This window comes from Pistacia vera, unplaced genomic scaffold (assembly GCF_008641045.1).
Source record: "Pistacia vera cultivar Batoury unplaced genomic scaffold, PisVer_v2 Contig549, whole genome shotgun sequence".
Lineage (NCBI taxonomy): Eukaryota > Viridiplantae > Streptophyta > Magnoliopsida > Sapindales > Anacardiaceae > Pistacia > Pistacia vera.
In genome coordinates, this window is record NW_022196389.1 from 767,328 (window position 1) to 793,805 (window position 26,478).

The following is a 26,478-nucleotide window of genomic DNA, read 5'->3' on the forward strand; positions in this document are numbered from 1 at the left end:
TTATATTTTCTTCATCCAAAAACAACTAAAAAACTGGATTTCTAGAGCTTCAAGTATGGAACCAAGTATAATAGAAGTTCCGAAGAAAAATGCAGAAACTAAAATTAAAATCAACAAAAGATGAAGATTTTTAGAGGATGGTTGAAAATATGAATTTTTTGTGTTGAAAATGCATGATTGCCTGAACTAGCATCAAAATACACAGGAATTTATTACATATTACATATCTATGAGCTTCTAAAAAAACATATAACAAAAACTGCCAAAGTACCAGCAAAGTAATGAAAAGAAATTCTTCTAACTAATCATAATTTATCCTGAATTTCCCACTCAAATTGATGTAAAATCAAGTCCAATAATGAAAACGTGAAAGCCTTTAAACTTCAATAAAGATCTAATGAGATTCTAAAGATGAAAGCATTTCACAAAACCGTGAGGAACAAAAGTATACTTCATTATCCACACCCACGGCCAAATGATATAAATATTTACAAATATACAAAATACTTCTCTGAATGTCATGTCACAACACAGAGAATATTCACTCATCCAAAATTTCAATCATACAAGTGTATTGAGGATTACCTATTTCGATACGGATATTTCGGAGGGCAAGGAAGACACCAAGAGGTAATCCAACAGCAAAGAATGTGTGAAGAACCTGATATGTAAGAATTAATGTCAAATCAGTAACAAGATTTACCATCTTAAATTTATAGCTCGTAAGAAGTTCCGTTTCTGACCTTGAATTCGAGCTTTGCGTACTTAATATAAGGGGTATAACTCTTTGGTTCATCATCTAGCATAGGTTCAAGCTTCTTAGAAATGGGTTGCTTTGGCTGTCTATGCTCAAGATGTGACTGTCTATGCTCAAGATATCTCCAACAGACCAATGTGCCAGTTTAGTGTGCATAGGATGAGAAGCAATTTTAAAACTTTTTTTGATAGGAAACTTAGATGTATACTGCTTTGGCAAAACTTAGATAGTGGATCAGGTATCGACTACTACAAAACAACCCATCTAATTATGGTCTAAAGCTTTAGAAAGACTATCATGAACCTGTGCAGAAAAATGTCATTTTAAACAAGGAACCTGGATTGAAAGAAGCTTTATAGTTGAATAATGAAACAGCTTAGTCATTGGGAAATAGAAATGAAAGAAGAGAAGGTGAGAAATTGGAAACAAGATAAACAGTACCGAGTTGATAATATCCTGACAGTAGATGGGGCTCATGTAGTATAACACATCATGAACTGTTGCACTCAGCATGACATGCAAACCCCGTACACCATCTAAAGTAATCTTTTCGACTGCAGTTTCGCAACTGAGCTTCAAACGTTTTCTCCACTGTAACAAAAATACAGTGGCATAAGAAACACACTTCAATGTACCAAATAGCACCAATATAAGAAAAAAAAAGAGAAGATTTTGCTATGGAAACAAATATAAAGTGATTGAGAATACACACTTCAGCATACAAAATGACAACAATATCAGAAAGCAAAAGAGAGAAGATTTAGTTAAGTACCAAAATTAAGTAGCAAATCACTGATATCCAGCCGGCTTATAATGATTACCAGATCATTTCAGGAGCCCGAACCCAATACTGTTTCGTATCATTTCAGATTGACAAGATAAATTCAATCCTTCCTGAGATACTAATTTTGACAGAAATCAAGTTCAATATTACATGACTCTTTTAAATGATTCCAAACTGATGGCAGTAGACTAAAAATTTATGACAACTGTCCAAAGTAAAAATCATTCCTGATGGAAAATAATTACAAATTTCCACATGACAAAAAATAAGCAATTAAGAATAAGTGATGACATGATGGTATATCCGTAAAAATAGACAAATAAGAGATATACTTCTGATGGAACTCCCCTAAAAAACAAATCAAACCACAGCCGCAACACAACACAATAAGAAAAGTATGCACAATCTGAAAGGAATTAAAATAGTATTAATCAGGATTGAATTATCCCTTGACAGAGTGATAAAGTGGGTTTGGGTAGAACTCACTCCCAAAAGCTAGCTCAAGGGAGGAGGGAGCCCAATCACTTATATACACCATAACAACTCACTATTGGGGCAATGTGGGACAAATTCAACTTCTAACACCCTCCCTCACGTTCGGTGTGCAAGGTCGAGGTCCAAATCCATTGTCGCCCCAACCAAAGAGGTGAGAGAAATAAACGTGGCTCTGATACCATGATAAAGTGGGCTTGAGTAGAACTCACTCCGATGAGGGCGGGGTAGCCGATGAGGGCAGGCGCTCTTTGGAAAGAAGACCAACGAGGGCGTTGGGTCTCGAAGCATGGGGGAATGTTAGGATCCCACATTGAAAAGGAAAAGGGTGGGCATGTGAGTTATAAAGGCTTGGACACCTTCCCTTGACAAGCCGGTTTTCCAATGAGAGTTCTACCCAAGCCCATGAAAGACCCATGGCCCAGCCCAAATTGTTTAGTTATTGGAGTGGGTTCCTATCAAATGGTATCAGAGCCACGTTTGTTTCTCTCTCCTATTTGGTTAGGCCGATGATGGGTTTGGACCCTGGCCTTGCACGCTGAGCGTGAGGGAGGGTGTTAGAAGTTGAGTTTGTCCCACATCGCCCCAATAGTGGGCTGTTATTGTGTATATAAGTGATTGGGCTCCCTCCTTCCTTGAGCTAGCTTTTGGGAGTGAGTTCTACCTAAGCTCACTTTATCACAAAGCAAATTCATTCAAGAACAGGTTCCCAGCAGTTCCAGGAGCTGGGGCCCTCCCAAACAGTCCTAAGAAGATATTCCTTGATAAAAATGACTGGCCTCACACTCTCCTCTCTATATACTAATTATTCTATTCTGTAACCACTTATCAGCGACGTGTACTTTCTTATAACCACTCTCCACACTCTTAACAAACTCACCACACTCTCCACATTCACTGTCGCGTCACCCTCATTGCACCTTAATGCCTATTCCTACCCCTGCCTTTTGATTTATAAACCTTGCATATGGGTGGTCTAACAATACCAAGAGCCACCTTGTCCTCAGGGTGGAAGTGAGGAAATTGGCTGTTGATTACATCAAAGGATTCCCAGGTAGCATCAAAGGAAGGGAGATCGTGCCAATGGATGAGAACTTCTGTGGAACCATCAATAAGGGTGCGCACATCCAGGACTTCCACAGGTTGAACTAGAAGTTCCAGGTCATCCGTAAGAAAAGAGGGCAGAGGTTGAACGAATACCAAGCTATGCAGGCTGTGCTTCAACTGGGACACATGAAAAACTGGATAAATACGGGCTGTAATGGGAAGTTCCAACTTGTAGGCAAACTTCACCGATTTTCTCCAATACTCGAAAAGGTCCAAAAAACGTGGGGCTAAGTTTTTCATTCAACCGTGTGGCTAGGGACTTAAATTTGTAGGGCTGGAGCCTAAGGTAAACATGATCACCTGGAGAAAATTGGATATCCCGCCGGTGGTGGTCTGCCTGTTCTTTCATGTGAACTTGTGCCATTTCCAGGTTGTGTTTGAGTTCTTGAAGGATGGCATTGCGCTCACGAATCTGGTGGTTCACATCGTCCACCTGGGAGGGATAATCGGTGAACTTAAGAAGAGTCAGAGGGTCACGACCATATAAGGCTTTGAAGGTTGTCATCTTGATTGACCGATGATATGTCATGTTATACCAAAACTCAGCCCAAGATAACCAATTTGGCCGTTGACAGGGCTGTGAACTGCAGAAACAATGGAGGTATGCCTCTAAACACCTATTCACCACTTCGGATTCTCCATCCGTTTGGGGATGGTAAGCGAAGCTAAATTTCAAAGCTATCCCCGAAACTCTAAAGATTTCTCGCCAGAATTGGCTCATGAAAAGTTTGTCCCTGTCAGAAATGATGGACTTTGGAAAACCATGAAGTTTCACAATCTCTTTCATGAACACTAAGGCCACCTCTTCGGCGGTATAAGGGTCTGATAAGAGAAGAAAGTGGCCATATTTAGTCAATCTATCAATTACCACCAGGATGCTATCGAACCCCTTAGCCCTTGGAAGGCCACCAATGAAGTCCATTGTCAATTCATCGAATGCCTAAGAAGGAATAGGAAGTGGCTGAAGAAGCCTCGCAGGTTTCAGAGCTGAATGCTTGTTAACTTGACATATGGAGCAACTTTTAACAAAATCTTGGACATCCTTCTTAATGCCTACCCAATAAGCCACATTTGCAACCCTTTTTTATGTCCAAAAGAATCTGGAATGACCCCCTGATGGACTTGAATGAGATTTAGTTATTAATTTATAAACAAACCGTAAGCCTGTAGACAAAACCAACCTGTCTTTGTACAATAAACAGCCATGACAGAGTTTGTAGCTGGGTTGGGATCCGAAATCAAGTCCTGAATCAAGTGTTTAAGCTTAGGGTCCTTTTGGGCTTCAATTGCCAAGTCTTCATACTCCGCAAACTGGATCACCGATAGAGAGGTCAATTATGGTTCCTCATCTCGTCTAGATAATGTGTCAGCCACCTTATTAGTGGTTTCCGGCCAATAATGGATGTCAAACGAAAACCCCATTAATTTGGACAACCATTTCTGCTGTTCCAGAGTCTTAATCCGCTGATCCTTGAGAAATTGGAGACTTCTCTGATTTGTTCTAATGATAAACTTCCTACCCAATAAATAAGGATTTCATTTGTGCACGGCAAAGACGACGGCCATTAACTCTCTTTCATAGACCGATTTTTGTTTAGCTTGAGGTGAAAAAGCCTTACTTAGGTAAGCTATGGGTCTTACTTGCTGAACTAATACTGCCCACATGCCTTGGCCCGAGGCATCTGTGTGTATCTCAAAAGGAGTGTTGAAATCAGGAGCTGCCAGAACTGGAACACAAGTCATAGCCTCCTTCAATGATTCAAAGGCCTGTTGGGCCTCCAAACCCCAACTAAAAGAGTTTTTCTTTAGCAATCTCGTGAGTGGTTGGGATATGCTTCCATACCCCTTAACAAATTTGCGATGGTACCCCGTTAGTCCCAAAAATCTGTGTAGGCTTTTCACATTAGTTGGCGTTGGCCATGAAACCATAGCTGCAATTTTCTGGGGGTCGGCCTCCACCCTGTTAGCCAAAATTAGGTGACCCAAATATTCAAGTTCCTGCTGCCCGAACAAACACTTTTTAAAATTCACTACCAATTCATTATCGTCCAATATCCAAAGAGCTTGTCGAAGGTGTATTATGTGGGACTCCAAGTCAAGGTTGTAGATAAGAATATCGTCAAAAAAAACCAACACAAACTTCCGCATGGTGTTCATTAGTGACTGAAACGTGGAGGGAGCATTGGTCAAGCCGAGCGGCGTGGCAAGGAACTCATAGTGCCCCTCATGTGTTTGAAAAGCTGTTTTGGGAATATCGTCTTCTTTGATCATGATTTTGTGGTACCCGGACCTAATGTCCAACTTAGAGAATATGGTCGCTCCCGCCAACTCATCCAAGAACTCCTCAATGGTAGGAATGGGAAACTTGTCAGGAATTGTTATTTCGTTGAGGGCCCTATAGTCAATGCAAAACCTCCAACTTCCGTCTTTTTTTTTTAGACTAACAACATCGAACTGGTGTATGGGCTAGTACTAGACTGGATAATTCGGGCCGCTAACATCTCTTCCACCAACTTTTCAATTTCATTTTTTTGGAAATAAGGGTACCTAAAGGGTCTAATGTTAGGGGCTAGGGCACCATCTTTAAGGGCTATAGCGTGGTCGTGAGTACAGTGTAGAGGAAGCTTGGATGGTTGGTCAAAAAGGTGTATCTACTGATCCAACACTGCTTGAACTCAATGATCGACATCCTCTCACTTAGACATTATACTTCCCTCAATCAAACAACATTCCACCAGAACCCCTCCCCTTGTGTTATTAATGGATCGTAACATGGATTTAAGGGAAACCACTGACTTCACTAGAGATGGGTCTCCTTGTAAACTAACTCTGACGCCATCCACCTCAAATTTTATGGTCAACTTCTTCCAGTTGGCACACACATCTCCTAAAGAACTTAGCCATGTAACACCCAACACAACATCAGCACCTCCTAACTCAAAAGGAAAGAAATCTTACCTAATTCGGATCCCTTGTACCTCCAGGGGGCCCTTCCCCCTTAATTGTGACCCCATTGCCCACCATCACCCCAAAAAGCTTCCCATTTTCAACTGAAATGCCAAGCTTACACACCAACTCTTGAAATAAAATTATGGGATGCCCCACTGTCAACCAACACCACCACATCCGTGTTCCCAATTTTCCCTTTAACCTTCAAAGTTTTGTCCAAAGTTATACCCACAATGGAATTCATGGACAAAGCTAAAGCATTAGCTTCCGGGTTGGAATTTTCGTCACTTTCCAGTGGAGATTCATCCTTCTCAAAGTCATCGTCTTCCCAAGCCAACATAATCTATAATGATTTACTCTTATAGCGGTGATTGGGGCTGAACTTTTCATCACAACGAAAACAAAGTCCCTTTTCCCTCTTATACTAGATATCGGCCTCTGAAAATTGCCGAAAATTTTTGCCAATTCCCCCTCTAAAGCTCGAAGCTCCAATCTCTGGTGCTCTCTCTCTCCTTTCTGGTGTGCGAGATGATGCAACGTGAATGGGATTTGGTGGTTTGTTTGAATTGGACCACCACGGGGGTCCAGTCAGGTCTGGGCTGCTAGACGCTCTTGTGTAATGTTCTTTTGCTCCTTAGTTTTAAAAATTTTGGGCCGACATCCCGATGAGCCTTTTCAATCACATCTTGAAAAGAGTTAGGCCTCACCAGTCTCAGCTTAGCTCAACTCTAATCTCCTCTTTGAGCCCGTTGATAAAGACTCTCATCAATAATTCTTCACCCAAATCCTTCAACGGTGCCGTATGGGACTCAAACTCTTCCCTATATTCAGTCACTGCGGAAGTTTGCTTCAGAGCCACCAGAGCTTCGTGTGTAGAACCTTGGAACGACGGACAGAATCTCGCAATTAAAGCTACCTTGAACTCTCCCCATGACTTGAAAGGTTCTCATCCTTCAACCCATTGGTACCAGTTCAATGCCCTACCCTTCATACACACAGCCGCGGCTTCACCATCTCCGATGATCCACATATCTGTTAATGGCAAAGTAGCGATCTGCTAGGAATGTCCACCCAAATGGATCCTCTCTATTGAAGATTGGAAGCTCAAGTTTCTCGCCTTTCTTCTCCTCTTTCCCACTATCTCTGTTAGTTTCTCGGCCCTGTTCTCGAACAACACCAGAATCATGATTCTCGAAGGACGACAGTGTCTTCTCCTTTTCGTGATAACGTTTTTCATCCCTCTCTTCCCTCATCCTCATTAACTCTCTCATCTCGATCAGGTACTCTTTAAGGTTACCCACATCAGTCTTCACTGAGCTCATGTCCTTCTTCACCAATTTTATCTCTATTTCCACATTTTCCATTCTGTTCTCCATCTTCGATTTGACCATTCCCCAGCCTAGCTCTGATACCAAACTGATGGAACTACCCTGAAAAACAAATCAAACCACAGCCACAACACAACACAACACAACAACAAAAATATGCACAATCTGAAAGGAATAAAAATAGTATTAATCAGGATTGAATTATCCCTTGACAGAGCAAATTCATTCAAGAACAGGTTCCCAGTAGTTCGAGGAGCTGGGGGCCTCCCAATCAGTCCTAAGAAGATATTCCTTGATAAAAATGACCTGCCTCACACTCTCCTCTCCATATACTAATTATCCAATTCTATAACCACTTATCACCACGTGTACTTTATTATAACCACTCTCCACACTCCTAACAAACTCACCACACTCTCCACATTCACTGTCACGTCACCCTTATTGCACCTTAATGCCTATTCCTACCCCTGCTTTGATTTATAAACCTTACGTATGGGTGGTCTAACAACTTCACAACGACATGGTGTTATCATTTCTAATTAGAAAACATAAAAAGGAACTTTCAAATTGAATAAAACTAGGCATATTGAAATGCCATAAAAATGTTTCATCATCTACATAATATACAAAACGTGCATGCCTCATTCATTGAATATGAAGCAATTACATAGCTTATTAATAATATGATCACATAATTTTCTAGTTTTCCAGAAACAGAAGCGAGACTGAGAGAGAAAGAAATCAAGAGAGAGATTATAACTAAGATACACAACACTATCCACAAACACATCTACAATCTCGTCAGTCCATATTAGCTTTACATAAAAAAGAGTCTAATTTCATCAAAACTGCATCAAACATTATGCATTTTCAGATTCTAAACAGCTTGAGATGGGTAATTGACACAAGGGAATCAAACTACATACAGAAGAGAGAGTCAATTAAGCACAAAATAATTTCTTATTCACCTGGCAAGGGATATAAAGAATTCTCTGGATGCCATGTTGGCGTGTAGCAAGATGTTGTTCAGCAAGACTTGCTGTGATATGGCGAAAGTTGCCGACATCATCAACCAAATTAGATTTCTCCAACCTCTGACCAATACCATGTACCATAAAGACAAGGTGCTTAACTGGAACCTATATCAATCAAAACACATAATACAAGATTAAAATCTACTCAAAACATATTATTCTAGTTTAAATAGTACCCAAGAGGCTTGTGGTTGGATCCACATAACAACTCAATTAATTAATTGAGCACATCAAAGGACATGTTAGACCTTAAATATTACTATTGTTCGTTCTTGTTAGCTTTAAACTTTAAAAATCAATCATTACCCAATAGAGACAACATGTTTTAGATGATATCATCATATAATAATTCAATACCAAAATGGAAGGGCAAAAATAAAAATGTGCAACTAAATAGGTCATAATCACTAGCTAAATTTAAGCTCACTTAAAATACAAAGGACATTTACTTTTACTAAGAGAACATAAAAGACAACAACAAACCATTACCTAGATTTAGATACAAAATGAAGACAGATTAACTTTTTATTTGAACAAGACTTATAACATTTAAAAGAACATGAAATAAACCACTGAATTGAACACACACATACACAAAAAAAAAAAATAATAATAATAATAAAAATAATAATAATTGAATATATATTCTAATTCATCATATGTTTTAAATTCATAAGAACCACTGTAAATTGCCAAGCTTCTTGGTACCTTAATTCTTTCCATATGATCATAGCAAATACATGGCAGTAGATGCTAGCATCAAAGGGCACCGACAGCATCACTTAATCCATAAAAAACTGAGAACAAGAGGTTTCATTATAGGCCCACAAATATTGCAACACTAGCGGGTGTTTTATTGATGTAATGTTATTTATGTCTATCGCTTATATTTTACTTGATGTTCATATAATCTACACTTAGATACAATGACCAGCATGTTATAATACTAAGATAGGTAAATCATATACTTGTGTTAGTTTATCCCCTAGAGAATGTCCCCCGTCAGGATTAAATAGATATTTGCCTACTCACTCAATCACCATCGCCTACCCAAAAATCATTCTCTAAAAAAAAAAAAAAAAAAAAGACAATGCCTTGACTTTTTTTACAAATATGACAAATTTAGCCTCCCCAAATAAAACCTCATGTTTTTTATTCATAAGAACCCCTGAATTTGTAAAGATATTATTCAAATTAATAATCAAGAAAAAATTGCCAAATTGCATTTTAGGGAAACTTAACAATGGCATGCATAATTTTAATGGTGAAAACAAGACAAATAAGAACAAGAAGCAGAATCAAGAAAAATTGCCAAATTGCATTCTTGATAAATTTATGGTATAGCAATTATAGAATAGCACAGAAGGCTAAAAGAAAAAGAAAAAAGCCACAAGCAGCATAAGGCAAAAGTAACTAAAAGTTTGGCAGAAGTGCAAAGGGATTGGTGAAAAGAGTAGCTTTAGTAACCATTTTACATTTAAAAGAATAATGCATTATAGTCTGAAGTAAAAGATAAAATGGCTGATTTGCTCAGTTTGGAAGATTTATGTATGCATCAAAATGCAAAGTAATGGGTCAACCGGAAGATAAAACATACCTTGGGAATTCGTAATGGGTTTTTCGAAGCATATTCACAAAGCTTACCAATTTTTCTATCAATTGGTTTAGCATCCTGCATACAAATAAGCACATGAAATTGCTCAGTTTTCTTTTTAAAATTGTTCCTGTTTTCAGGAGGTTGAGAGTGGAGGGGCGTGAATCAGAAGCATAAAGAAATTCTGTAAAAAGCAGGGCAGATACTAAAAGTGATAAGTTCGATATTTCTTGACGTCTCTATTGCCAGCATTCAAGTTCTCTTCTAAAATGTACAAGATTTCTAACGATGTAACTGAGTAACCTTATTTGTACTACTAGCAGCCAAAGCAACAATGAACCTTCCACTTTTTTGAAACATTTCTATGATACGAAAACAAATTTCACATGTTTCAAAACACCACTAGAAACATGGCTAAAATATCACAGTAAACCAAACCTTAACTATAAACCCAATCTTAAAACAATACTCCATCTTCATTTCGGAAACACAAAACAAGTTAAAAATTAATCCATACATACATTACCAAGACCAATTAAACCAATGCAATTCTCATATACTTTCAAAGCCTAAGTTCAAGTGACATTACACAAGCTATAAATCCCACTGATTACGGGAAAATAACTCTGCCAACAACTTTTTGTATCGGTTCACACCCTGTTTGACCTCACGCGCATTGAAGGACAGAAAAAACAGGAATTTAGCTAAAGGCCCTACTCAAAATACACCGATAGAAGAAGATTTATTAGTATGCAGAAAATCTTCCATGAAATTGGTTAGATCAACATAAATAAAATAGGCATACTGTCAGGATGTAACGACCATTGATTTGCACACATAGAAGCCAAGAAACTTTCATGGAAAACTGATTGAATGATCCCAATTCGAGATAATGAGGAAAAAAATGGCATTGAAATTAGACTTTTAAGAAAAGTATAAACATTAAGGGCTGGAAAGAAGAACTTAACAGAAGATGCACCATATTTGGAATTCAAACACATGACTTTACTTTCTCTTACCGGATTTAAGTATTATTACTTCTAAACTTAACTGGAAAAATGGTTAAGACTTTGAAATATAAACAAACAGGAGATATGACATTCAAGAAGCCAACATAGACACATCTAAATAGTCATTTGGAACTTCAAACTTGCAGTAGTACATGGTAAATTAAACGAGTGCATGTTGGCATGCAGCTAAGGACTAAACCGTCAGTAATTTGAATCAAATAAATTTTGCTTGAACTTTTACTAACTTCCCCAAAATTACTTCAATGTTAAAGTGACAATTCCACAACAATTACACAGTTACTTACAAAACACTCTTATCAGTCAAGACATAATCATATGTAGAAAAGTTCAAATAGTTACAAAAGAAGCTATAATGAATTAATATAAATTAATAACTTCCAAAAAAATATTGTTGGTACCTTTAAACTCTCTTAGATCATTACATACAAAAGACCAGGTGCTTCCCTCTGAATCAACTCTTTTGTAGCTTCAGGGGTAACGTCTCTTGGGGTGAAGCCAGTGCCACCTTGTTCAAAATATATTCAAAAAAGGAGAGGAAAACGTCAAGATAACCCAAAAAACAAATTCACCCACAGAATTTAGCTAGCTGAATACAATCTGAGGAGAAAGCCAAAGCTTTTAATTTTAACTCTTTAAGTCGAGCTAAGGAGTCTTTAGCTAGGCAAAAATCTAGAGTGCAATGGCTTAGAGAGGGTGACCAGAACACAAGCTACTTCTTCAAGTGTGTGAAAATCACCAAGCTTACGAGTGATAACGACACGGTTTTTGAAGATCCTTTGAGCATTAAAGAGGAAATTGTCAGCCACTTTAAAAGAGTATTTCAGGAGCCGAGGGGTGTGAGCGACTACCGGGGCTTAGAGGAACTTATTGAACCTTGCATCACTAGTGCTATGGCGAATGGGATGACTGCCGAAGTGACGGATGAGGAAATCAAGAACACTCTGTTTTCTTTGGGCAATAACAAAGCTTCTGGACCAGATGGTTTTGGTGTTTATTTCTTCAAGAAAGCTTGGGATGTGGTGGGAAAAGATGTGATTATGGCTATTAAAGACTTCTTCCAAGAGGGCAAGCTTTTTAGGGAGGTAAATTGTACTTCAATTGCTCTTATTCCCAAGTGTGTTAATGCTTCTTTGTGTAAAGACTATAGGCCTATTTCTTGCTGCAACATTATTTATAAAGGTATCACCAAAATTATTGCAAATAGAATTAAGAGTGCTTTACCTCTCTCAATTGACCCAGCACAAGCAGCATTTGTTGGTGATTGGAGAATAGGAGATAATATCCTCTTATGCCAAGAGCTGGTGCACAACTATAATCGAGCTTCGACCAAGGAGAAAAGGTGTGCCTTGAAAGTTGATTTAATGAAGGCTTAGGACTCGGTTAATTGGGAGTTTCTCTTACAAGTCCTAAAGAATTTTGGATTCCCAAGTGTACTTGTCAATTGGATATCCACATGCATCACAACTCCTAGGTTCTATGGTTATCAATGGGGAGCTGGTGGGTTTCTTTGGGAGCTCTAGAGGGCTAAGACGAAGGGATCCCTTCTCCCCTTACTTGTTTGTTATTGCTATGGAGATTCTCTCTCGGCTCTTGAATAGAATGGCAACTAATCCGAACTTTAGTTTTCATTGGAGATGCAAGAAAATGGGGCTGACTCATCTTTGTTTCGCAGACGATCTCATGCTTTTTTGTAAAGCCGAGGGTACTTCTCTGTCTCTCCTTAAGAATGCTTTAATTACCTTTGAAAGTTTGTCAGGATTGAGTGCAAATCCCGATAAGAGCAATATCTTCCTTTCTGGTGTGAGTGACAATGAAAAGATGGAGCTCTTAAGTTTGGCAGGTTTTCCCGAGGCTACTCTTCCCATCAAATACTTAGGTGTACCCCTTATTACCTCTAAGCTAACCTTTGGGGATTGTCGTCCTCTCTTGGATAAAATCTTGGCTCGGGTTGCCTCTTGGAGAAGTAGGTTTTTATCCTATGCGGGGAGGATAATTTTGATTAAGTCCATACTTTGGAGTATCCAAATTTATTGGTCGTCTCTCTTTATTCTCCTTTCCAAATTTAGAAGGAAATTGATGCTAGTTTGAGAGCTTTTCTTTGGTCCGGAGCTGATATGAATAGACACAAAGCTAGAAAAGCGTGGGAGGAGGTATATATACCCAAAAATGAGGGCGGGCTTGGGTTTATGAAATGTAAGGAATGAAACCTCGCGGCTTCTTTAAGACATATTTGGAACCTATGCAATCATAGAAACCCTACTTTGTGGGCCTCTTGGGTCTGAATTCATCTTTTAAGAAATAGAAGCATTTGGGACATAAGCATTCCCCAAAATTGTACATGGTCTTGGAGACATATCCTCAAAAATAGGGAAATGGCTAGAAAGAATACCAAATGTAACATTGGCAATGGTAACACCACTTCTCTTTGGTTTGATAACTGGCAGCCGAACGGTCCCCTTGCTTGCATCTATGGGGAAAGGATTATTTATGATGCAGGGATTGCTAAAGATGCTAAGGTGAGTTCTGTGATTGATGGATGCAATTGGAAGTGGCCAAGTGCCAATTCTTGGGCTCTTATTAACATGGGAAATTCTGTGAATTTCACACCTTCTAATGTTGATGACAAGATTTGATGGATACCCTCACCTTCGGGGGATTTGTCTACCAAATCGGCTTGGGAGGCTATTAGAGGAAGAAGAGCAAAAGTTGAGTGGTGTGACTTGGTGTGGTTCTCAAAGGCTATCCTAAGATACTCTATGATCTTATGGATGGCTATAAAGGAGAGATTACCTACAAAGGAAAGGTTGATGAGGTAAGGGGCTACTACTAACGCTCATTGTTGCCTTTGTAACTCATCTATGGAATCTCTTGACCACTTATTTTTTGCATGTCCGTTTTCTAAGTCTATTTGGATCAAGATCCTTATACTTGCTGACTTTGGCTATGTGGTTAGACCCCGGCATGATTACATCCCCCATTTGGCAAGGAAATGGAAAGGTAAGAGTTTAAAATTCACTTTGGGTAGGCTTTGTTTAGGGGCTACTGTTTATTGGATTTGGAGGGAGCGAAATTCGCGAATTTTTAGGGGTGACTACAAGGATTCCTTCACCATAATTGATGCTATCAAAAGTGTTATGAGAGACAAAGCTATGGACCTTAGGAATGTCAAAACATCCTACAGCAATAAGAAGTTGGCGAATGATTGGGGCCTCCCTAGATCTATTTTCAAAAACGTTCCTCAAGTTCCCGACACCGTTTGAAGACTGAATTATGGAGGGTTATGCAAAATGGATTTTGCTTGATTGTATTTGTATCAATTGTAAAGAGTTTGATCTCGTGTTTTTCTTTTAGTGATCCTAACCTAGGGAGGTGTCCTATGGTAGGTGGAATTTTTGGTGTTATCTTTGCTTTCTTCTTGGTGTTTATCTCCCTATGTGGTTTAAGATAAACCCCAAGAGTGGATGGCCATTTGTAGGCTTGTTTCTTTTTATTCCTATTTTCGAGGCATGTCCCAAAATAGGCTGGCCGACTTTTATTAGGCCTTTGTACATTCTTCTTTTTTAATATAATTACTTACCTAACAAAAAAAGAAAAAAAAATCCAATCTTAAAGTTACCAAGGGTAAGGATGAGATCCATTTCGTCAATATCAGACCATCTCTGGATAACATCTTTGATTTTCCCTACATCATCTAGGACTACAGCTGTTGCAACTACCCTTGCTCCACCTAACCTTTATGATGAGGAATTTAAAACAGAAACAGCTCTAGGCCCATTGAAAATTAAATGTGTTCAATATCATTTACTATCAAAATGCAATGCAGAAACAGAAAGATAAAAGTAGAAGACATTTTTCTTATTTTTCTAATCATTTGAACTAAAAGGAAATCCATTGTTCACTCAGAACTAAACCAAAGTTTATGCATCGTTCTACTATGCATGTCTAGCATATTACATTTAAGAAGTATACAACATTTTTCATGAATCAGTTAATCGGCCATGGCTCACACAACCAAAGGCCTTTAGTTAAATGGTCATTAATGCTTTCAAAAAGATTTCAAGTTTGGTCAATTCTTCAAATAGTCAAGCATTACAAAAAAGGATAGTTCTAAAGTGTTGTTAGTTTATTTATAGTTCAATGCTCACAAGGAAGTTCTAATACAAGCACAATAGAGGCAAAAATAAGAAAGAACACCACCAAGATGACTTGATGATTGCCATACTATTTCCAGAATACTGTTGCATAGCATTTAGAACTTTCCATGTTTCACTTTGACAAGGAGTAATATCAGCTCGGCTTTTTACTATGGCATCAAGTAAGTGACCCTTCTGAAACAATGATTCAAAGAGGTGTATCCAGATGCTATTAAGTTTAGGTAATGATCTTCGCATTCCCAATTAAGGACACCTTAGAGAAGATGATCCCAAAGATTGAGTCATCCAAGGACATAAAGATTCTAATCATCCACTGTTTGCTATATAATGTTCCATATCTAACTCATATAAGGCAGAACATCAACTCGCTCTACCACTGTAGCATCCATAAAGATTTTTAAACCTACTAAGTCAGAAAGGTGTACCTAGATGCCTTTTCTTTGTTTTGCTTTTTTAACATATCTAAACTGGATGGATGAATAACTATATATACACAGGAAGCATTAAAAAAGGATATAAAAGAGAGAGAGACAGAGAGCACGCATATACATAGATTTAGTACCTTCAATCAGGCCCAGTTGCCGATGCAACTGTATCACTTACAGTGAGAATAGCTACTTTGAAAGTGTCCTAAGAAGCATCTGTACTTGCCTCTTTGGTTGTGCTTTCTTTCATTGTAGAAGCCAAAATTGATCCTAAGCCAGTCTCAATAATACCAGTACTACTAAAATCTGAAATTGTGATGGCTGACACAGAAGTTCTAGCAGAAATTAAATTGCCACCTGCTGGCAACTCCAAAAAGGCATTGGCTGATTATTATTCACTTCAAGTAGTGCCACCTTCTGGTGCATATCTTGACCTTATTATTTATAAAATTTTACCTGCGAAAATTTCATAAAATATAGATTCTTCCTGAAGAAATCATCACAGAAAAGATACCTGCGAATTAGAGAACAAAAGAGTCAAAAACTATACAACAGACTTGACATTCACTTACATCTAGCAAACAAAATCAAGGAGAAGAGTAAAAAGGTACTCAGAAGTTGCAGTATCCATAAGCAGCTTGTGTAAGCTCCGGAAAAGGACCTCATAAGTATACTTTAAGGAGCTGGCTTCAGATATATGCGGAATCAATGCAGGTTGATCAATTTCCTGAAACCAAAAAAAGATTCAAACCATGGAACCTCGTTTGCCAGCAAATAATGATAGATTTCATAAATAGTGAAACATTTCTTTCATACACAGGAGACATATCCCACACATCACTTTTCTTCCTATTTTCTTCCTTCATTCTTTTTTTCTTTCTTTCTTTCTTTTTTTTCCCCATTTCATCATTTCCTAGATATCATCATTTCACATCTCTTTACAAAACTGTCAACTTTCATAGATATAATAAATTATAAATTTAGGGACAGTTTAAGAAAAAAAACAAAGAGTTTAATACATGTATCTAATTATAAGGTGGGGAAAGTGGGGAAGCAGGAGTTTGAAAACAGACTTCTGTGACTGCAAGCACACCCAGAAAAGTAGGAAACAGAAACGACTATGCAATAGTAGGGGAAAAAAATCTGAAGAGAGCCTATTTTCAACAATATTCCAATTCTCATGCACACTGCAAAATTATAACCTGACCTGATGCCAGTTAAAATCTAAAACATTGCAAAAAGTAATTAACACAAGTTTACAGCATAATTCAAATTCTTTATCTTATCATACTCCACATTTTTTTGGGTATGTGAAAAATAGGCTCAGATTTCCTTTACTACTATTTTCTCTTTGTTATTTACTTTACCAGAGCAACAAATACAAGAAAGGATATATTTCAGCAGGCATTCTATGTTTCCATATTGGCCCAATTGAGGAGAATTAGATAAATTATAATCAAAACATAAAAATTTAAAAGATTGCCGATCCAATAAATTGGAATACGAATCATAAGTGTATATATTCTAAAATATTCCCAAGAAGAAGCTAAGGCCAAACAATCAATGATCAAAGATCACAACTGACATTTGATTTACTATGCGATCCAGTGAGAAACTAAACATATAATCCATAATATCAGGGCAAAGAATATTTCACAGTGAGTGAAATAAAATTGAACATTTAAAATATTGACCCAATCCCCTAGAGCAAAAACAGGAGTACGATTCTTCAGTGGTTCTCTTCCTCTGGAAAAAAGAGTAGTGCTTCTAGTCTCAACACCAATCAAATCACCTCAACCAAATTAGGGTCAAGTGAAGCCACAGTTTGAGGATTGCCTCCTTGATTCATCATCTCATTAACATCCTAATATTAATTCACTGTAAAAAATTATATAACAAAGCCAAAACTCTAAATACAAAACTGAACAAGTCTTAACTTTCCAAAATAAAACTAAAAAACCAAAAGATCTTGGGATCAAAAGACCCAAAGATCAGAAAGAGCCATTGGAGAGAAAGAATATTAAAGAGAAGAAGAGAATTAAGGGGTGTGTGTGTGTGTTTTGAATTATAAAAGAATATTAAAGAGAAGAGTGTGGATGCCTCGTGCCTGAAAGGTATGTTGGACCCGAAACCCAAGGGGAATGGTCTACCGTAGGAAGAATAGTGGTAAGAAGCATGGGAATATTTGTTAGGTAGGAGGTTAGAATTTGTTATGAGAGGACAGGTGGCTTGATAGGATTGGAGAGGAGAAATTCTGTTAGAAATCAAAAGGTGTCAGGAGGGAATAAAAAGGGCAGGAACGAAAGAGAGGATATTGAGAATTAACAAGTTATTTTGGAAGGGAGGTAGCTGACCCAAGTTAGTACTTGTGGAGGTGGCTGACCCTCGAAGTTAGTCTTTTGTTTACCATTTTCTTAGTGTACTTTGTTTACTTTCTTAGTGTTACTTGCTTATTGAGTGCTGATAGGACATGGCTTCTGGATGTATCTTCTCTAGATGTAATGTTCTATGTGGTTATTAATATAACAAGGTATTTTCTCATTTGAGTGTGAGTGTTGGTTGTGTTTGTTGGATAGATTGTTGGTATTGTTAGTGGAATTGCAAGTCGGGTTCCATCAGACACCAAGTTATCACTTTCTTTAATATAATCCTGCAGCATTAAAAAAGTTCTAGCATCAATCAATAATAATTCATAAATGAAAAAACAATGAAAGTAAGATACAAGAAGATGATTAAAGAGCATCTCAGCTATACATAACCCTCACTGAGTGATAGGACAACACGCAGAAATCGAAGATAAGGCACAAAGGCATGAATTGATTCAATACAATTTTTTATAAAAACATAAGATGAAACAGTTGAAGTACTTTTGTTTTAAAAAAATTAAAAAAACACAACTGAAGTACTTGATCTTATTTTAATAGACACCACAGTATTACATACAAAGCATCTTAGCAAAGCAAAGTAACCATGAACCTGAATAGAGTCCAACTCAACTTGGCGTAGATCATTCTTAACCCCCTTTATGTACTCCCTTAGTGTTGTACCTTTAGACAATATGTTTTCAACTACCTATATGAACACATAGACACATACATTAAGGTATAAAATATGAAGTTTAGCAGAAAAATTATGGAAACAAATATAAAATATAAAGCACAGGATCGTGCAAACTTCATGTGGCAAGCACAAGAAGATCATATAGTATGCAGACTCCAAACCAAATTACCAGATAATCATAAATGTAATCCAGATATTTTATTCCTTTTTACTGATAAGTACTCTCAAATTGCTTAAAAGAATTAACTAGATAGTACAATCTGTCGCTTCCTGTGTTACTCATCTAACAATTTAATTTTATACTAACATCTGAGTCACTTTGTTCTGCAAATACTCAGACACTACAGGCAAAATTTCACCTCTGAGGAACAAGACAACCTTGATTTAACAAACATCAAAAATTATCTATATCATACATCAAATTATCACAATTTTCCAATAGTGTTTTCAACACAATAATCATCATGACAAAAGCCAAGAAGCAGTATGAACTCATAGATCTAATCTATGTAGCCTATTGTACAAACTTACACCATGTCGACTCAAGGAGTCACACACATTAAAGAACAAGAACACCCACCCTAGTTTCACTTGTTGTTATCCTCAACCAGCAGATCCTATCTCAAACAGTAAGTTATAAATACAATGCTACCTTACCCTAGTTCCCCATATAACAACTATAGATGCAAAAACCACAAAAACGAGACTATAGCTTCAGGAAAAGAAAAAACAAAAAAACAACACAAGAGTTACTCACGTCATAGTTTTTACATTCTTCAAGCTCCTTCTCAAGTCCTTCCAATGATATATCATCACTGCCAAAAACAGCAACAGCAATCAACATCTTCATAATAAAATACCTAGTAGTCTGAACAAAAATACAAGACAGTTTACAACTCTTCTCTTACAGTTAAAAGCACCCTCCATGACCTATCTCACAAACGTTTCCTAAGAATCTTCTAAGCAATAATCTCTAAAAAGGAAACAAAAATTATTTCTTTCCCAGGTTTACAAATTAAATTCAGTCAGCATCACTACATGATTGAAAGAGAGTGACACTTTGGTCACCGGCAAAGGCGTCCAAAGGTAACCCTCTCAAGTTTCCAGCAATTTCCAAGATTTCAGCACCTCAACCAACTCACCCAGAGAACTTACGGTCACCCACCATTTATTTCTTTATTTTAAGTTACTTTACCAATTAATTTTACTCAAACATTCAAGAAAACTTGAGAATAGTCAAATTCTCTAAAACACAGATCACATCTTAAACAAATCAACAAACAAAGTTCTACATAAATTATACAAAAAGCTTTCACAATTCTTAACTTACCCAATTGCATCTTCCTCAAAAGTCAAGTCCCCCACAAATGCACCTAAATCAAACACATTTTTCTGGGCATCACCAAAAGAACCACCCTACATACAATAAAATTTTAATATTTAAAATCCCAAACTATCCAATTTCTCAATATAAGGGCAAAGCAATTAACACTTGACAAATAAAAATTACCACCACAATATTCGCCATCTTCCAGACGCGCACAACAGCTTCACCAGCACAAATTTAAAAAAAAAAAAAAAATTCAAAAGAACTTCAAAATTAAGTGAAAAAAAAAATCGTATAACAAAGCCAAAACCCTAAATACGAAACTGAACCTCCAAAAATAAAACTAAAAAGCCCAAAGATCAGAAAGAGCCGTTGGAGAGAAAGAATATTAAAGAGAAGAAGAGAATTAAGGGGTGTGTGTGTGTGTGTTTTGAATTATAAAAGAATATTAAAGAGAAGAGTGTGGATGCCTCGTGCCTGAACCGAAAGCCAAGTGGCTTACAATAGAGAATTAGGCGGATTTGTTTATTTGAAAGTAAATGAAAAAGGAAAAAGTAAATTTAGGAGGAAGAAAATAAATGAAATTGGGGATGGTGATGATGATGGTGATGGGCCCCGAAAGAATCTAATGCTTCTATCAAATCTCCACTTAACAAAACCAACTCCCTTTTATCATTCTTCTTCTTGTCCCTTTCTTTCGCTAAACAAATTTCCCATACCAAATTTTGTCTCTCATTCTCAATTAAATAAATCACTTTGAATATTGCGTTGTATATATAGATATATATATATATAATATATATATTTATATATATATATATATATCAATTATTTGAAATGAATATTCAAAATTAAAGAAAAAAACTGTTATTATTAATTTTTGATAATAAAAATGGGTTGGTAGATGCACATGAGACATGTGGGACATGCATGGTGATGTTGCAAATTGATACGAAGTTAATAATTACAAAAAGGGAAGAAGTGTGATATGGTATCATACAATAAAATTAAAGCTTTTGGGGTTTTTTATGATTATAAGGATGGTATGAAAGAACACATAGGTTTTTTGTAATTATAAGAATTGTATGAGAGGACATGTGTTTTCATGCTTTACTTTCAAGATTTGGAAAAATTTTGAGATTATTTTAATTTAGAGGAACATTCTTTCGCTCACCATTTAATTTGAGATTTGTAAACCCTTGGACTGTGTAACTATTATGTGAAGTTGAAGACTGATATTTAGAATGAAAATTTAATCTCTTTAGTATGAAAAGTAACAATTTATAGCAAAATTTGAGAGAAAAGCTTAGTGAATTACAATTTCAAGCATGACAAAACTTTAAATATTTTCTTTTAAAATCAGTTGACATACGCCTTATTAAAATCTTAATAGTTTGAATAAAATACACAGTTTTACTTTGATTAGATGGATAAGATCAATGTTGTGAAAATTGAGTGATTGGAAGAAGAAAGGAATGAAAGTAGTTTTATAGGAGGAATTGTTAAAACTGTAATTATTCAACAAAATATAGTTTGAAAAAGGAAAAACAAATACACAGTTGTATCCATGAAGGGCAAAAAGATTCAGAATTGTTCAGTTAACCCATTGGACATATTTCAAAAGATGCAAATTAATATTTGCCAAAACTTGAAAATAAAATAAATCAGACTTTCAGTAGACATTTTGGTTAATCTTCAAGTACATAAACTATGAAGCGATTAATCTTGGCAACAAGTATGTTGAACAATAAAGATCAGCGCAGAAAAGATGTTTAAATAAAAGAAAATCAGCAAATCAATCTTGAATCTCAATGTTTTGTCTAGCAGCCAATGAATAAGCATTAGCTTGACCTTCCTAATCCAATTAAACTTGTAATGGGTATTGCAAGTTTCAGAAAAAAGAAAAGATCATGCCAATGAATTACAAAGGTCAAGTACATTTTATGTTAGTTTGCTCAAGCCCCCAAATATAATATTTGAACTATTAAGGTTGGCCTAGTTTATGAAAACTACAAAGCACTTCATGAAACCTCAAATCGATCGTGATTACAATTGTAATTACAACTAAATGAGCATTTTATATACAAAAAAAAAAAAAAAAAAAAAAAAAATCCTCAAAACATCCATATAATGCTTCTGTCTCACATATCAATCATTTCTAGCACCTTGGTCTAACTATTTCATATCATCAACACATTTCTAACCTTTTCATGGTTCAGAACGAACCACATCTTTCTGAGGTTTATCCATATATTGAATCACAGAGCAGAAAAAAATTACTATGAAGAAGAACTGGTATGGAAACATATGCATTAGAAATCATTTCTCCCACACGCTACACATTATACTGGGCCAATAAAATGTGTCCATTATAATACAAGATTACACACAAAATGATGTAGCAGCATACATAAGTTATAATTGTTATAGGAACACAATAAATGAGTGTGTAATATCTCAACAGACAAATGTGACACAATTAAAAAAAGAAAAAAAAAAAAAAAACAACCACCTAATAGACTCACATAACAATGCAAGGAAACATCAAGAATTAGGATACACACACATGTAAAATGGAAGGTGAACTCACTTCTGCATTCTTGACTGTGTAGACCTCTCCCAACGCTATTTCACTAAAAAGCATTAGGCCCACAGGATTTTTCTTATCAGCGTAGCAATACTGAGCACTTTTACTGACCAGGTCAGCAAATTATATCCCCTTGCCAAACTATTTTGAAAGATTCTTAAAAAGTTAATTAGTCTTGCAGTGCAGATACACCTGAACACAAACACACACACATACATGTGCACATGAACACACACACACACACACACACACACACACACACACACAAACAGTGGGAGAGTGAGAGAACCATATAGCCAGTTGCTGGTGCTTCAGGATGCGCTATTCTCTATCCTTGGCTAAGTATTCCCACAATATGAGTCAACCAAGAACTTGCAGAGTGGAGAATTTTTACAGCAGATAGAGTAGAATATAACACATCACATTAACTGCGAAAGTGTTTTCTCTTTAATTTCAGTAAATTAATTGCAACTTACCATGCCAGAGGAGCATTCTTATCAAATTCTCCTTCCCTTTCAAGTGAAAAAACTTCTTTGAGTTCAAGAGACCAATCCTGAGGATATTATAAAGGTCCAGAATGTCATTCATGAAAAACCATATATATATAAACCAACCAACAAAAAGTGATCACCAGCAAAGTAAGTTCTCAGGGTTCAAGATAATCTAAGACTAAACCCACTGTTTTGAGCCGTGTTTAGGACAATGCACATTAAGAATATCTGCTAATGCCCACTGCAACAGAAAAAAATATCCTTCCATATTTTACTGTTAGTTCTACTTATACAAGACTATCTAATTATATTTAATAATAGACAAATCAAAAGACTAAATAGCAAAATTTTACCATACTAAATACACACAACTATACGATAGACAGAAAACAGGTAAATATAGGTATCTAGGACATACTCTTCAATACTACAGATCCTAAACCAATGGCAACTCCACTTGTAATCAATGAATGAGAAGCTGCAACATCAATACCCTCTACAACAAAATTTTTAATACAAAATTAGAGTAAACAGAATGAATGGTTGAGAATTTATGTAAACTCTTCAGTCAAGAATTTAAGTTAAATGCTCGTTTTGTATTGAGAAGCTTGTGATTTTGGTTTAGAGTGAAGCAACAGGCATATGAAGGGCACATAACAGTATGAAAGTAAAAAAACAGAGCAGATTTAAAGCTTACAAAAGCAATTATCATTAAAAAGGAAAAACTAAAAAGTGATAATACATGAACCGAGTAAAATACTGGCCTGGTAATGGAACTGGGCCAGTAAGAGGCATGCCTCTAGAGGAACGAATCAGCAACTACAGAAAGGTGTACTGCAACTCTGGGATATAAAAACATGAACACATACCTCACACCAATCAAAACAATAAATAGCTTTAACCTTATGAGCCTCCTCTTTTAAAATATTTTCTGTCCCTCGAAAAGCCCTCCACATGACCATTGGGTCCCAACTAAGACCAGAAGTCTTTTCAAGCACATTTGTAACTATCACAGGTTCACCTCTCATCCAATGCATTTGAAAATACTCGATTTCATTGTTTCCCAGTAGAGATAATTGTCCTGACTACTGTCCCTATGAGCTACCTGCCTAACTCTAAAAGTTTTTACTCCATTTTCAGCAGAACATGATTGTACAAAAAACATCCTTGAGAAAAAATATCCAGCGGCTTATAATTGATAGTCAGGTCCTATGCAGTCTTAATCAGTTTTCCAATCCAATTAGCATCAAAGATGTGTCTTAGTGCAAGTATCCACCGTCAGCCTCTTCTCTCCAATCAGGAAAGTTGCATGACGTCTTAGTGATCTTGTCTGCAGAAATTTGGCAGTCAAAATTTGTAACCTGACCATTTGCTTTTTCAGCTAACTGCTATTCAGAAAGCTCTTCTTCAATATTTCCTTGTTGAAAACCTTTTCTTATTTCTCCACAGCAAGTCAGGCAGAGATCATAAGAACAATCAGGATTGGGGCAGCTTCTGTGGAAATTAACAATCGACATGCTGCAATTGTCATTGTTGAATAAGAAAAGATTCATGGTTAAAACTTTTACCATTATAAATATAATTTAAGCCACTATATATAAAGAATTATGAATTAGGGTATCTCGAACTCATAATACAACCATTCAACAAAGAAAGATGAGAAGTTACGGGATTGAACATGCCCGAATCTTCTTCTACACAGAAACTGCAAAAAAATTGGACAAAATAAGAAATTAAAATGAAGAATTGGAAGATAATAATAAGCGATACAAATATAATTTAAAGCACTGTATATAAAGAATTATGAATTAGGGTATCTTGAACTCATGGTACAACCATTCAACAAAGAAAGATGAGAAGTTACGGGATTGAACATGCCCACGTCTTCTTCTACATGAAAACTGCAAAAAAATTGGACAAAATAAGAAATTAAAATGAAGAATTGGAAGATAATAATAAGCGAAGCTGAGTGAGGGAAAGAAATTACAACCCGAATCAACAAAAAACTTCCAACATACAAACAAAATTTCAAAATCCAGTACAAATAAATTGAAACGACGTTTATTACAAACAAATATATACACATAAAAAAGAAAATTAATATCTTTCATTTAGTGAATGTGGATGTGAGAAATTTCTACGGAACATTCACAACGGCAATGCATTACATCTGTATTCTTCTTGTTAATAGACATAAGTATCAAAATGGTTAAATTTTTAGAATGTTAATACAATATATCTAAAATTATTATTATTATTAATTATCAATACATATCTAATAATTTTTATTAATCAGTAATTATAGATAAAGCAATAAATACAAATTCAATATGTCAAGATGGAGCAATTTGATTAGACTATCATTAAACGACAAATCCTAGTTGTCAATCTAATGTGTCAAGACATAACAATTCTACGAGTTCCAAAATATGTCAGGTAATCTAATTTTTATACATATTTTGCTCTTAATTAAATACAATTTCGGATACAATTACCTTCAAATGTCTACCAAATAAACATTACCCAGCCCCCTACATTTAAGAATAGCCACAAGAAGTTTAAAAGTTAACAAAATACCCCTAATCACCCCAAAACCACCACCGGTCACTGGCATCAATCACCGTAATGACGCACAACCGATAGGATCTAGATGATGGTGCGTTGATAAGGCCATTTCAAGGCCAAAGATGTGGTCACGAAACGACCACATATTTGGTTGTGAAACAGTGGCCGTTTCACGACCAAAGATCTAGCCTTTTCACGACCAGATTTGTGGTCGTGAAACAGCCATGGATTTGTGATCCATAATTGGAAATGGTTTTTCCGGCGCACGGCCAACCATATGCGACCAATCGTGTGTCATTCTATCAATTGCTGGCGGCGGGCGGTGGTAGTGGCTGGCTTCCAGTAGTGGCTTGTGGTGGATGGGGGTGATTTTGATACAAATTAAAGTTTTATATAGTTGGGGTGTTTTAGCAAAATTTCAAATGTAGGGAGTTAAAAGAATGATTCAAAAAAGAATAATAAAAAATAATATTATATTAATATTTAAAAAGGAGGACAATTTAGTAATCTATATAACATACCCACCCATTTATCCTCTCAACCAAACATATTACTCACCAATGTATTCGAACCAACCAAACATATTTCTTAAACATTCCTAGTAATCTTCAAGGTGATATATTTTTTCATTAATATAACATCCCCTATAATAAAACATTATATTATCCAAACGCACCCTAACAAAATTAAGATTATTAAGTAATCTTAGAATACCTAAGAAAATGATGATATTCATATTACCACCTATATAACTAACAATAATTACTATTAGTTTTGGAATATTATTGAT

The 26,478-nt window shown here is 36.2% G+C and overlaps 2 long non-coding RNA genes across 5 annotated transcripts; both read right to left on the minus strand.

The window, feature by feature from the left end:
- Positions 1–942: 942 nt before the first annotated feature.
- Positions 943–14,797, minus strand: LOC116107834. Of its 2 annotated transcripts, XR_004124542.1 has the most exons (6): positions 14,696–14,793; positions 11,478–11,584; positions 10,052–10,126; positions 1,530–1,659; positions 1,199–1,348; positions 943–1,060 (listed from the first exon to the last, which is right to left on the minus strand). It is a non-coding gene; the product is annotated as an uncharacterized LOC116107834 (long non-coding RNA). The 2 variants fall into 2 exon arrangements; XR_004124541.1 differs by having other exon boundaries at positions 983–1,348; positions 14,696–14,797.
- Positions 14,798–15,905: 1,108 nt separating this feature from the next.
- LOC116107837 lies at positions 15,906–23,865 on the minus strand. 3 transcript variants are annotated; one of them, XR_004124544.1, is made up of 5 exons: positions 23,542–23,865; positions 23,109–23,185; positions 16,270–16,385; positions 16,115–16,172; positions 15,906–16,015 (listed from the first exon to the last, which is right to left on the minus strand). It is a non-coding gene; the product is annotated as an uncharacterized LOC116107837 (long non-coding RNA). The 3 variants fall into 3 exon arrangements; XR_004124545.1 differs by having other exon boundaries at positions 15,928–16,018; XR_004124543.1 differs by lacking the exon at positions 15,906–16,015 and having other exon boundaries at positions 16,066–16,172.
- Positions 23,866–26,478: the final 2,613 nt, after the last annotated feature.